Genomic DNA, 13,815 nt, shown 5'->3' with positions numbered 1-13,815 from the left:
TTTGCATCAGCTCCACTTCAGCTCATTAGGCATTAGATTGGAGGTTGGGGACCCCTGCATAAACAGAAAGAGGAAGACTGAGTCTGGGTGAAGACTTTGTATTTTGAGCCTTTGAACTTGAAATGCCTGTAGGACATTCTGGTAGAGACACACAACTCTCTGACTCGGAAGAGGGGCCTGGATCAGGGACAACTCTTCGAATCACAGACCAGTAAATTTTATGGCAGTGGAGGAAGATGGGAAAAAACAAAAACAAAGAAGTCCACAAAGTGAGAATAAATGTAGGCCCCAGGCAGACTCTAAGTAAACCAACAGTTAATCAAGGGTTTTAAACATGTAGTGACTCCCCAGCCCTGGTGACAACATGAAGGAAGTTGTGTCTCTGCTTCTGACAAAGGGCACATCCATACCAAATCCTCGTACTATTTCAAGAGGCCTGTCCTCTTGAGGTTCATCAGTTAAGACCACCTCGTTCAAAGGAGGGAGAGCTGAATGGGGCAGGACATGCTGACCAAGGAAGGCCAGAGGGGTGGGAGGCACCTGGAAACAGGGCTCCCACAGGAAAAGGGCAGGTGTGGCCATGGGGAGAAGGGAGGCCTGCAAACAGAGCCCCGCACACCTGTGAGACGGTTTACCCTAGTCGCGACAACAACACACAGACATGGAAACGATTTGTACAGACAACAGTCCAATCAGATTTGCACATTTACGAGATTATACTTTGGCCAACTGATGGGAGGGCTTCCCAGGCGGCTCAGTGGGTGAAGAATCCACCTGCAACGCAGGAGATGCAGCAGGTAAGGGTTCGATCCCTGGGCTGGGAAGATCCCCTGCAGGAGGGCATGGCCACCCACTCCAGTATTCTTGCCTGGTTAATTCCATGGACAGAGGAGCCTGTCGGGCTACAGTCCATGGGGTCACAGAGTCAGATACGACTGAGCGACTGACCAACAACAACAAGATTATATGGGCGGCTGGATGATGGGCGGAAGAGAGCAGGTGTGTCCGTGGCTTTGAGGATCTGGTAGCTGTGAACACAGATGCATGCTGAGTGCCCCCATTCTTCTGTTATTTACACTGTTTCTTCATTTCTTCCCATCACTCCAGATAATCTATGTGTTGAGGAATGCCAAGGACACCATGGCATATTATCATTTTCAAAGGATGAAAAAAAGACTCCCCGACCCGGGGACCTGGGAAGCGTGCTTTGAAAGCTTCCTGGCTGGCAAAGGTAAGTCAGACTCCACTCGTGTCTGCAGAGGATAAGAATTGTCTGTCTGTGGGAAATAAAATTCACCCACAGGAGGAGCTCTGATTGTCTGGGGCGGGGAGGAATACAAGCGATGCCCCTAAGAGGTGCAGCATGGCGCTGGCCACCCGTGGTGAGTGGCTCTGCTTCCAGGGACATCTCCACAGGATGAGGCCAACACAGCATCACAGAAGGCCAGCTCTATTCAGAGCAGGTTCCACCTCTAGGCCAAGTGTTCCACATGCATTAACCTGTTCAATCTTTAGAGAATCCCCAGGGGTGGGAGGGGCACCATGTTCTTAGTCAGTCACACTCCCATCAAAGAGACTGGTTCAGGCTTTCTTCCTAAAACTCAAGCTCTAAACAGAGCCTGTGAGAGGCAGATTTTGACAGAAGGGATGAGATTACGGAAGCAAGGGGAAGATGAATGTCTGCTTTCATTTTTGATAAACCTCCAAAAGCAGAGACATTACTTTGCCAACAAAGGTCCGTCTAGTCAAGGCTATGGTTTTTCCAGTGGTCATGTATGGATGTGAGAGTTGGACTGTGAAGAAAGCTGAGTGCCGAAGAATTGATGCTTTTGAACGGTGGTGTTGGAGAAGACTCTTGAGAGTCCCTTGGACTGCAAGGAGATCCAACCAGTCCATTCTGAATGAGATCAGCCCTGGGTGTTCTTTGGAAGGAATGATGCTAAAGCTGAAAGTCCAGTACTTTGGCCACCTCATGAGAAGAGTTGACTCATTGGAAAAGACTGTGATGCTGGGAGGGATTGGGGGCAGGAGGAGAAGGGGACAACAGAGGATGAGATGGCTGGATGGCATCACTGACTCGATGGACGTGAATTTGAGTGAACTCCAGGAGTTGGTGATGGACAGGGAGGCCTGGCGTGCTGCGATTCATGGGGTCACACAGAGTCGGACACGACTGAGCAATTGATCTGAACTGACTGATTGAGTACTTACGGTCTCATCGGTCCCTTGACAGAACCAGAACAACTTTCAGATGCCTTAGCTCATCCATTCATGCCATTGTTTCTCCTTAAAACACAGAACTAGAAACCACTTTGTGGACCCCCATACCATGTGCCTGTCCCTTCCGTTTACTGGCTGCAGATGACTCATCAGGCTGACCCCTGGGTGTCTCCTCACTTCCATTCCCCCTAGCACATGGCCACATGCCCTCCATGTGTTGCCCAATCCATGGTCCCTGTTGTCCCCACCCACAGCTGCCACGGGCCCCAGGATATCCCACCCCCACAACTCACCCCTGTTCTGGGGCACAGATGCAGCCACTGGGCTGACACCTTGGAGTCCATGTGTCCAAACCTGAGCTCCCCTCTCTCCTCCCAAACCTGCCCCACTGCTGCCTCCACGTCTTGCAGCAGGCTCTGGCCTCAACCCCTGAGCCTGTCCTGAGCCTGTCCTTCCTCTCACTCCCAATCAGCCCAGTCACGGACCTGCCAACCTCACCTTCAGAAGACCCCCAGGACCCTCACTTTCCCTCTCCATTCCTGCTTCTGTCACATCTTCCCTGATCAGTGAATAGTCCAGTGTCTCAATGGCTGCCCTCAGCAACACAAGGCTCTTCTCAACACAGAAAGGGGGGGATTCTGTTAAAAGGGAAGTCAGACCACCTCACTCCTCTGCTCGAAGCCCCCAGTCCCACCCAGTCCCACCCAGCCCACTCAGAGTGAAAACAAGAGCCCCCCTGGAACCTCACAGCCCAGGCTCAGGGTCCTGACCATGTTCCCTCCCTGTCCTCAGGCCCCTCGCTCTGTCCACACCCCAGCAGCCTTCTCGCTGCACCTGGACTGCCCTGCTCCCTACCCCCGCCTGCTCGCTGCTGGTCCCTGAGGCCAGGAGCACTCTCTTCCTTCTTCTGGGTCTCACCCAGCATCAACCTCCCACCTCTCCTCCCTGTTTATTTTCTCTGTGAGTCACCATGCTGTATGCCTACACCTCCCTCTCCTATGTCCACTCTGCGATGCACACCTAGAGCAGGGTCCACTGCGATGCACACCTAGAGCAGGGTCCTCTGCCTGCTGTGTCCGCTGCTCTCTCCTAGCACCTGGAATAGAGCTAAGGACGAAGCAGGCCTGTGGAAAAAACTGTGTGTACTAAGTCGCTTCAGTCGTGTCCAACTCTGTGTGACCCCTTGGACTGTAACCAGCCAGGCTCCTCTGTCCGTGGGATTTCCCAAGCAAAAATACTGGAGTGGGTTGCCCTGCCCTCCTCCAGGAGATCTTCCCAATCCAGGGATTGAACCCTTGTCTCCTACATCAACCTGCACTGACAGGTAGGCTCTTTACCACTAGCGCCACCCGGGAAACCCAGAATAAATTAACCTACCTCAACATTGCCTTATGATGTAGGCACTGTTAAGAACCCTCTTTCAGGGATGAAGTTTTTTTGTTTTTGTTTTTTTTTTAAAAAGCAAGACTCAGAGAGGTTAAGTAACTAGCCCAGGTCACACAGCTGGGTCAGAGCTGGGATCCAAACCCAGCAGGTTCCAGAGCCTGAGGGTCTAATTGCACCAGCTTCTGAAAGAAAGTACCGCAGAAAATGCACGACAGAGTTGTTCCGGAGCAGCGCCACCCGCGGCTCTGTGTTCTGAGGACTCAGTTCGCCTTCCCCTCCCACCTTCTCACAGCCCAAACTCGTGTTTTCCTTTCAGTGGTCTGAGGGTCCTGGTACAACCATGTGAAGGGCTGGTGGAGGAAAAAGGATAGCCACCCCACTGTCTACCTTTTCTATGAAAAAAAGTTGCAAGTAAGAAATGTCCTTGCATCTTGGCTTCATGGCATTTTTCTCCAAGTTACAGACTCAGGAGAGACATTAAGAAAAGTGAGATGTATTTTTGTCCGTACAAAACATTTTGCAGGCCAGCCCCACTTCTCCACCACCTCGCCTGCGGCTGCCATGTTCCCAACACAAGCTCCTGTTTCAGCCAGAAGATACCCCTCTGTCTCTCCAGGCTCCTCCTTCCAGGATCACTACCTCCCTGTTAGCTGCTCTGATTTCCTAGGGAAAGAATTAGGATCTCAATTGGAAAGAACTAGTGAGGAAGATTCGGAGAAGGCGATGGCACCCCACTCCAGTACTCTTGCCTGGAAAATCCCATGGACAGAGGAGCCTGGTATGCTGCTGTCCATGGGGTCGCTAAGAGTCAGACATGACTGAGCGACTTCACTTTCACTTTTCACTATCATGCATTGGAGAAGGAAATGGCAACCCACTCCAGTATTCTTGCCTGGAGAATCCCAGGGACGGGGGAGCCTGTGGGTTGCCGTCTATGGGGTCACACAGAGTCAGACACGACTGAAACAACTTAGCAGCAGCAGTAGCATCAGCAGTGAAGAAGAATAGAGCTATTTTGGTTTGCTTTTTTATGATATTAAAGCTTTATCATTTTAAATACAAGTTTCCCATTAGTAGCCTCTCTCGCACATGTGATCCTAGTTCAAAGCCTGCTTCGTACTTTTATAGGTAAAATAAACCTATGAGCAGTGTTGCCCTGGCTGCGGGTGGTCACGCCCAGTTTCCCCTCCTCCCCCTGCTCCTTTCCATCTTCCTGCTTGGTTGGGTGTCCAACCCCTCTTTCCACCCACCCTCACTCTCAGCTTTCCCAGGTGTCAGCATAGCCTCCGCCACCCCAGCCCCCTGCCCGGTGCCTGACTGAGGGCCAAACAGACTGGCCAGCAGGGTCAGGACAGACATGTGACCCCAGTCAGGGTGGCCAGGGAGGTGGGGAGCCCTGCAGGGGCGCAGAGACCCCCCTTCAGGGTGACTTCCACCCCCACCTGCAGCCTCTTCCCCAGAGGGCTTGGGGCTCTCGCAAGGCCCCTCTACAAACAAGTGTCCTCATCAGGCCCAGAGTCCAGTCATCAGGCACGTGGCTCCACACGTGCTTAGAGGAAAAGCGACATGTCTATTTTGAGAGACACCCCTCTCCTCCCAAAGAGCATCTTATCTGCTCCTGGATGAGTAGTTTCTCAGATGAGACACTTCCCAGGGCCATGCCAACTCTTATTTGCAGCACGTGGGATCTAGTTCCTTGACTAGGGATCAAACCTTGGCCCCCTGCATTGAGAACGTGGACTGTTAGCCACTGGACTGCCAGGGAAGTCTCTATAACTGCACTTTCAATGGCCATGTTTAGTGATTTGACATGCATAAATCTCCATATATTAATAAGCATAAATTACTAGAATTACTTTTAAACATAAACTAACAGGTTTTAAAACACTCCCTTTAACGGTTTTTAAACATTTAAGAACCCGGGCTGAGTTCTCTAAGGTTTGACCATGCTTGCATTTTTTCCTTGAATGAAAAAAAATATATCTACCACCTCTCTTCCACTCGCCCCCACAGGACCCAGAATATGAAATTAGGAAAGTGATGGAATTCCTGGGGACGAACTTGAAAGAAGAAGTTTTAGACAAAATTGTCTATAACACTTCGTTTGTCATCATGAAAAATAACCCCATGACCAACCACAGAAATGTTGCCAAAATAAATCACCAACTGTCTCCATTCATGAGAAAAGGTGATGTTTACCTGCCCTATCTGCCTCCTGACAGCAGACAACTTTTCTGATCCACAGTGGTTTTCTACCCTTCAGGCTCAGAAGTCATGGCAACAGTGTCTTCTGAAGTGAGTTCCTCAGTCTTTTTCTGAGACAGCCCATGCCTCACCCTCAGAGAGGAGTGGGAATCCATGCATGGTGCCTACTGTGTCATATCCAATTCTTGCAGCCCCATGGACTGTAGCCCGCAAGGCTCCTCTGTCTTGGGATTTTCCAGGCAAGAGTACTGGAGTGGGTTGTCGTTTCCTCCTCCAGGGGATCTTCCAGATCCAGGGATCGAACCCGTGTCTTCAGCGTCTCCTGCATTGGCAGGTGGACTCTTTACCACTGTGCCGCCTGGGAAGCCCATCACTTTGAAGCACCTGAGTGTAAATAGGTTTCTGAGAAGGAACTTGTTTAGTTCTGTTTAACTCAGAGCTTCAAACACGTATTTGACCCAAACTCTTTCTCAAGTGAAGCCTCTAGTCTCCAGGGAGCTCTCGCTCCTCCCGGTACATTTTGGAGGATGGTGCAAAGGTCATCGGCCTTCAGACTTAGAAGGGTGGTCTTCTAGTTAAATCACTTACCCAGGAATGACCGCAGAGGCACAGTGGGTCTCGGAGCCTGGCCAAAGCCAGGGCCTCCGGCCCCCAGCCCAGAGCCCATCCTAGGTGACCACATTGCTGCCTCCTTAACAGACTTCATGAGGTTATAATTATTTCAGGAAAATGGAAAAAAAAATTCCTAGTACATGTTGTTTAATAAAATAAGCAAAAACTTAAGGCTCAGAGGAGACATTTTCTAATTTGATCATTAATGAACCTGGTTCTTTTTTCTATTGGGAAAAAGGTATTGTCTATTTGTCCAGAGACACATATATTTATAGGCACAGCAAAATACTGTACATGTTGGAAGGTCTGTTTTTTTAGGTGTAGAGATTTTTTCCCCAGCTTCATTTAGGGATGATTGACAAGAAAAAAGTGAGTATAAGGTACGCAGCATGATGTTTTCACATGTGTACACACTGAGAAACAATCAACACAACCAAGCTGATAATACAACACACCCATCATAGTTACCCTATTTGGTGGGAGAGTGAAAACAACTGAGCTCCGCTTTCTTAGCAGATTCCAAGTATACAATAAATTACTGCTTACAATCGCTATGTTGTCCAGTAAGTCTCCAGAATTTATTCATTGCATAAAGTTTGCACCTTTGGTCACATCTCCCTTGTTTCCGCACCCCCAATAACAGCACTCTACTGTCACTGAGTTCAATTTTCTTAGATTCCACATATAAGTGAGATTGTGCAGCATTTATCTTTCTATATCCAGGCTGTTTCACTGAGCATAATGTCCTCCAATCTCACCTGTGTTGTCACACACGTCAGGATTTCCATCTTCATTAAGCCTGAAAAATATTACCTTGCACAAGCACATGATCCTCTCTGTGCTTCTCCTCATTTGGGCTCCACAGGCGATGGCACCCCATTCCAGTACTCCTGCCTGGAAAATCCCATGGACGGAGGAGCCTGGAAGGCTAGAGTCCATAGTGTCGCTGAGGGTCGGACACGACTGAGCGACTTCCCTTTCACTTTTCACTTTCATGCATTGGAGAAGGAAATGGCAACCCACTCCAGTGTTCTTGCCTGGAGAATCCCAGGGACGGGGGAGCCTGGTGTGCTGCCATCTATGGGGTCGCACAGAGTCGGACATGACTGAAGTGACTTAGCAGCAGCAGCAGTGCAGCTTTAGGTTCTTAATTAGACTCTGAAGCCTTCCCAGGGCTATTTCTCTTCACGGATGGCTGGTTGTTCTTTGTGAGAGATGAAGGCTTATATCTCCTACACCAGACTTCCCTGTTGCTTCAGATGGCAAAGAATCCACCTGCAATGCAGGAGAGCCGGTTTGATCCTTGGGTTGGGAAGATCCCCCGGAAAAGGAAATGACAACCACTCCAGTATTCTTGCCTGGGAAATCCCGTAGACAGAGGAGCCTAGCAGGCTACAGTCCATGGAGTCACAAAAGGTCAGACACGACTGAGCAACTAACATACACACATACACACACTCACACACCCATCTCCTCCTGTTGCTGCTGCTGCTAAGTCGCTTCAATCGTGTCCGACTCTGTGCGACCCCATAGAAGGCAGCCCATGAGGCTCCCCCGTCCCTGGGATTCTCCAGGCAAAATCACTGGACTGGGTTGCCATTGCCTTCTCCAATGCATGAAAGTGAAAAGTGAAAGTGAAGATGCTCAGTCATGTCCGACTCTTAGCGACTCCATGGACTGCAGCCCACCAGGCTCCTTCCATGGGATTCTCCAGGCAAGAGTGCTGGAGTGGGGTGCCATCGCCTTCTCCACCCATCTCTTACTCCACCATTTTTGCTGATGTCACTCAGTCATCTAATTTTCTTGTAGGCCAACTGATAAATTACAGAACCGTATAATTTATTACCCCTAGAAAATTAAGCAGATCTACATTTCACATGAAAATAACACTACACAGAGCTCAAAGTCTTCATGAAGCAGATGACACAGAGAAATCAGAAGAGAATAGCTCTATATGGAATCTCTGGCCAGTTTTCATTCTTAAAGCTTTAAATTTTTGAATACTCCATTGCCTAAGCATGAAATAGAGCTGACCAACTCTACCATTCCTGCAGATTCTGTTGCTTTGTTTCAACTACATGTTAATACAATGACAATTCAAGTTGGGAAGGGGGAATCCTTGGTTGTGTTCAACTAGGCACAGGGCCTGAACATGGCCTCTGAGATACAGTCAGAGGACAGAAAATGTTTGAGGTTGCAGCCCTCCATTGACCTCTGAGGAGATGATGAGAACTCAGGTGCAGTGACCTTAAGTGGAAAGTTAGGTGAACTCGGGGTTCAGGTGGGCCAGGTGGGCCAGAGGGCTGCAGGGCGCGACATGGAGCATTGGGCAACCAGGCCTGGTTTACTCCCCGCCCGAGTGTCTTGGGACAGGACTATTCACAGGCGCCTCACTTGTACTAGTCACACCTGTAGCCTCGAGTCTCTCTCAGCGTAAGGAGGACCACCGGCCAGCGTCTGCATCAGAAACTTAAGCACTGAAAGGAACAGGCTTACCTACACGCAAAGTGGTTCAAGTTTGTGAGAATGTCTCTGAATGTGCTGTCTACCACTCTTGCCAGGAGTCACCAGAGATTGGAAAAATCAGTTCACTGATGCTCAGACCAAGAAGTTTAATGAAGACCACGGGAAACACATGGCTGACACCTCTCTGTCGTTCCACATGCACTGTAAGAGGCAGCCTACGTGAAACAGGAGAGAAATGTGTTTCCTAAACCACCACTGGCTCATGTGACCCGACACGGGCGTCTTTAAACGATGACCTGCGCATTCTTCAGCCTTGAATTCCTGACCCCTCTTTTGGAACCCAGTGTGATGTCAGTTATCCAGCATCTATATGCATCATTTCCTTCTCTCTCTGCAGAGTTCAGTCTTTAGGTGAATGCCAGGATACAACATGTAACATATTACCTCATCACATGTATCACTTCTGTTCCTTCTATATACCCTCTTTCTATCTTCTGTTATCATTTTCTTTGAATTCAAACATTTCTTTCAATCTTTCACTTCAAAAATACCAGCTCCATTCATTTGATAAAACGTGTACTGAGTGCCTTATACATGCTGGGGAGGAAAGGGCATCAAAAGATGATAAAAATAGGACTTCCCTGGTGGTCCAATGGTTAAGAATCCACCTGCCAATGCAGGCAACACAGGTTCGATCTCGGGTCTGGGAAGATTCCACATGCCATGGGGCAGCTAATCCCATGTGCCACAATTATTGACCACAAGCGCCCTAAAGCCCATTCTCTGCAGCAAGAGAAGCCACTATAGTGAGAAGCCTGCATACCACAATTAGAAAGAAGCCCCCGCTCACTGCAACTAGAGAAAGACTGCAGGAAGCAGTGAAGGCCCAGCCCAGCCATAAATAAATACATAACTTAAAAAAAAGATGATAGTGACTTTCTTGGTGGTCCAGTGGCTGAGACTCCATGCTCCCAACACAAGGGGTACAGGTTCGACCCCTGATCAGGGAACTAGACCCCACATGCTGCAACAACTAAAGATCCCACATGCCACAACAAGGGCCTAATGAGACAGGATGCTCACGTCCCCATCCCTCCAGCCTCCCTGTGCTGAGGGTGTGAACAAATAAAATATGGTGGACGCACATCTTGATCGCAAAGCAAACAACTGAAAGCAACAGATTTACACATGGCAACAAGAAGATGTCTTTGAAATGCTGTGCTTAGAGGAAAAATGTGAGGAAGCAAAGGCAGTGAATAACCCAGTATAGTTTATAGGAATTAAACACAGTCAAACCAAAAAGATTCATTTTGCAAGAACACATACAAAGCAACAGATGCATGCTAAATACCACAGGCTCTGTGGAGGAGGGGACTGAGAAGGAGAGCAGCCCTGCCTGGGCCAGTGATGGCAGCATGCTGTGAGCCAGGCCTCCGTCCTCTCCACTCCCTGCACGGATCAGCCTGCCTCTACCACATCTCCGTGCTCCTAGGACCACTGGCAGGAGACTCCTTAGAGAAGACACATGATCATGTAATGACAATCACAACATCGGCAGATGTGGGTACAGAGACAGTCACCAGGCTGTCTGAACATCTGAACATCCATCAGTCTCCTTCCTGCCCAGCGGATGGGGAGGAGCAATGAACAAGAAGCTTCCCTTGCCTGACACCCCTCCCCCCACCCCTCCATCCAGGACATCGGCCCTGGATACTGCTTCTGAGAGTAGCGTCCATCCCACTGAGATGTCCCCCTAGGACGCCCACTCTGCTCCCCGGGACCCGGCTGGCACGGGCTCCTGTGGGGCCCACAGGTGGTGGGGTGGGGTGGGCAGAGCGCTACCCAGAGGAGAGGTCTCAGCTGCATCACTCCCAGGCTTAGACATCACTTACTGCTCTCTCGAGTCCCTGCACATCCTCTCCAGTCACCAGACATGACTGAGGAGATAATGAGAGATGCCTGGGGACTGAACAGCCCCCAAACATCCGATTAATCTCCACCTCATCTCATTGCTGTGAGACCAGCAGCAGCAGATATATAGACAGGTAAACATCCCAACAGAGGTCAGTAGCCATGCGATTCACCATTTTGAGACAGAGGCATGGAAAGGAGAGAGAGAATGAGAGAAAAAGAGCTGGGAAGACCACGATCAAACTGAGATATTTCACATTAACTGTGTGCGATGCTTCTTGATAAAACTGTGTCATAAGTTAAGTGCTTGTCATGTGCTTTGACACATACAGGCAAACTTCAGGGGTACTTTGGGTTCACTTCCAGACCAAGGCAGTGAAGAAAACATCAAATAGAATCACCTGAATGTTTTGGCTTCTCAGCACATATGAAAAGTTATGTTCGGGGCTTCCCTAGTGGTCCAGTGGTTAAGAGTGTGCCTGCCAATGCAGAGTATGTGGGTTTGATCCCTGGTCTGGGAAGATCCCTTATGCCACGAAGCAACCAAGCCCTCAAGTCGCGGCTACTGAAGTCCTTGAGCTCAAGAGCCAGTGCTCTGCAACAGGAGAGGCCATCGCAGTGAGAAGCCCTCAGAACACAGCTAGAGAGTAGCCCCTGCTCACCACAGCTACGGAAAAGCCCACGCAGGATCGAAGGCCCAGTGGACAGTCAGAAAAGAGGGGCCAGGGAGAACCAGAGGAGGACAGGGTGGTGTGCCAAGACTGCAGGAGGACTTACATGCCCTGATTCTTCTATTAATCCTGTGAGACTAAAAGGGCTCAGTCACTCAGTCAGTCAGTTCAGTCGCTCAGTCGTGTCTGACTCTTTGCGACCCCGTGAATCGCAGCACGCCAGGCCTCCCTGTCCATCACCAACTCCCGGAGTTCACTCAAACTCACATCCTTCGAGTTGGTGATGCCATTCAGACATCTCATCCTCTGTCGTCCCCTTCTCCTCCTGCCCCCAATCCCTCCCAGCATCAGAGTCTTTTCCAATGAGTCAACTCTTTGCATGAGGTGGCCAAAGTACTGGAGTTTCAGCTTTAGCATCATTCCTTCCAAAGAAATCCCAGGACTGATCTCCTTTAGAGTGGACTGGTTGGATCTCCTTGCAGTCCAAGGGACTCTCAAGAGTCTTCTCCAACACCAGAAGAGATTAAATAATTGTAAGCTTACACAACTCTTGAGGGACAGTGCCAGTCCAACTCCAGATGCTTGGAATTCCAAAACAATGTCTGCCAGACACAGACTTGGCACTGGACGACTTTATAACTAAGTGCAGCATTTAATTAATTCCCCTGCATTTGTGAGAAAGTATTATTGCTGCACTCCATGGGGTCACAAGGAGCCAGACATGACTTAGCGACAGAACAACATTAAAGGAGAACAGGAAACATCTGTGCAGCCATGGTAATTTTTCAAGTTACGTGACGCCTTCAGCTTCCTTTGGTTTTGTCTTAGCCCATGTTCCCAGCACACAAGGGACTAAACAAAACTGCCAGGATGTGGCTAAGCCTCCAGTTCTCTATGCTGCTGGTGCACAGACTATGAAGACCAGAGAAATTTAACCAAAAATTATAGATGATTTTTCTAAGTCTTTTCAAATGCATGCTAGGACCAGGAATTACACCTGGTAATCTTGATCCCAAGTGTCCCTCCATCTCCCAACAGCTGACAAGGAGGCTGAGGGGCAAGGAGGGCCCAGGAACCCCTGAGGTCACAGTCACGGGACACTACTCACAGTTGAGGTTGTTGACCGCACTCCCTCCCCGTTGCCCAGCAGTAAACACACTCTGTCACTCACAGGGTCAGGGGCTGTTATGATCCCTGTTTTCACAAAGGAAAGTTGGGGTGTGGGGGCAGAACAGTCAGCACCCTGTGTCTGGCCCTCGGCTGGGGGGGCTGGTTCAGGACTCGGGGCAGGCGTCCACGTCTGGCTGTCATCACAGAGACTGGCCGAAGCCGCAGGCTCACCTGAACCTCCCCCTCTCGCCATGGTTGCGGCCCATAGACCTCACCCTCGGTTCTCCAGTTAGTTTCACTCTTTCCTTCTGCCCAGGACACATGCACCAGGCACAGAGCTGCCCATAGCGCAGACATGGGCAGTGGAGGACATGGGACTGAGTTCAAACCACAGCCCCAAAGGACAGGAAGGGGCCACCATCAGGCACATTGGGAAACACCCAAAATCAAGGACAGGCCCTCCAAAGGGGGCACTTTGGGGAGGACATTAGAGAAGAACTGAAGGGGGCGCAGGGCACTGGCCCTGCCGAGTGGGGAATGTGCATGGCCTGAGGTCCTGGGTACCACAGAGGTCCCCACCTAGAGGCCCCCGTGGTGGGAAGCTCTGGGTGGGAAGGGATTGAAGCAAGAAGTGAGACTCCTGCTACAGGAACAGCATCTGGAGCTGCTAGGGGCAGGGGAGGCATCCCAGAGAAGTTCTCTGTCCATTCAACTCATTTCTGTCTTGACACTGATGACCCAGGGTTAGCACAGACCTGCAGGTCAAGGATAAAATCTTTTACAAGATTCCCCCCATCACCCTTCACATGCAAGCACAAGCCTTGTGGACCATCTGTGCTGCTAATCAACCTGCTCTAAGTTGGGGTGGGGGGAGCGTCCCCATGCCCCTATAGGTTCCATGATGATAAATAGAACTCACTGAAACTGCTACACCTACAATTACAGTTGTGTCGTACATGGACAATACAGATCGGAACAGGTGAACGTTACATGTGCAGGGGTCAGGCTCTCGGGGGAGAAGGGGCAGCGCTGTCGTGCCCTGTCCCTCATTCTCAGGAAGCCTCCAGGCAGCCCCTCCCAGAAAGCATCCACATGTTCAGCAGGTGTGATCTCCCTGACAACAAAGGTGGGGTCCACAGGGACTCAACACAAACAAAGGCTCCAACTGCTGAGGAACTTCCAAGGGTTTTTGAGACACAGCATCAGGAATCAGAAACAAAGGCCAGCTGTACTT

At 50.0% G+C, this 13,815-nt stretch overlaps 1 pseudogene; it reads left to right on the top strand.

Annotated features, from left to right (window-relative positions):
• Positions 1–981: 981 nt before the first annotated feature.
• LOC120852252 lies at positions 982–9,112 on the top strand (annotated as a pseudogene).
• Positions 9,113–13,815: the final 4,703 nt, after the last annotated feature.

Source organism: Oryx dammah, unplaced genomic scaffold (genome assembly GCF_014754425.2).
Source record: "Oryx dammah isolate SB20612 unplaced genomic scaffold, SCBI_Odam_1.1 HiC_scaffold_25, whole genome shotgun sequence".
Taxonomy (NCBI): Eukaryota; Metazoa; Chordata; class Mammalia; order Artiodactyla; family Bovidae; genus Oryx; species Oryx dammah.
The sequence above is the reverse complement of the archived record's forward strand: the minus strand, read 5'-3'. Positions and strand labels throughout refer to the sequence as shown.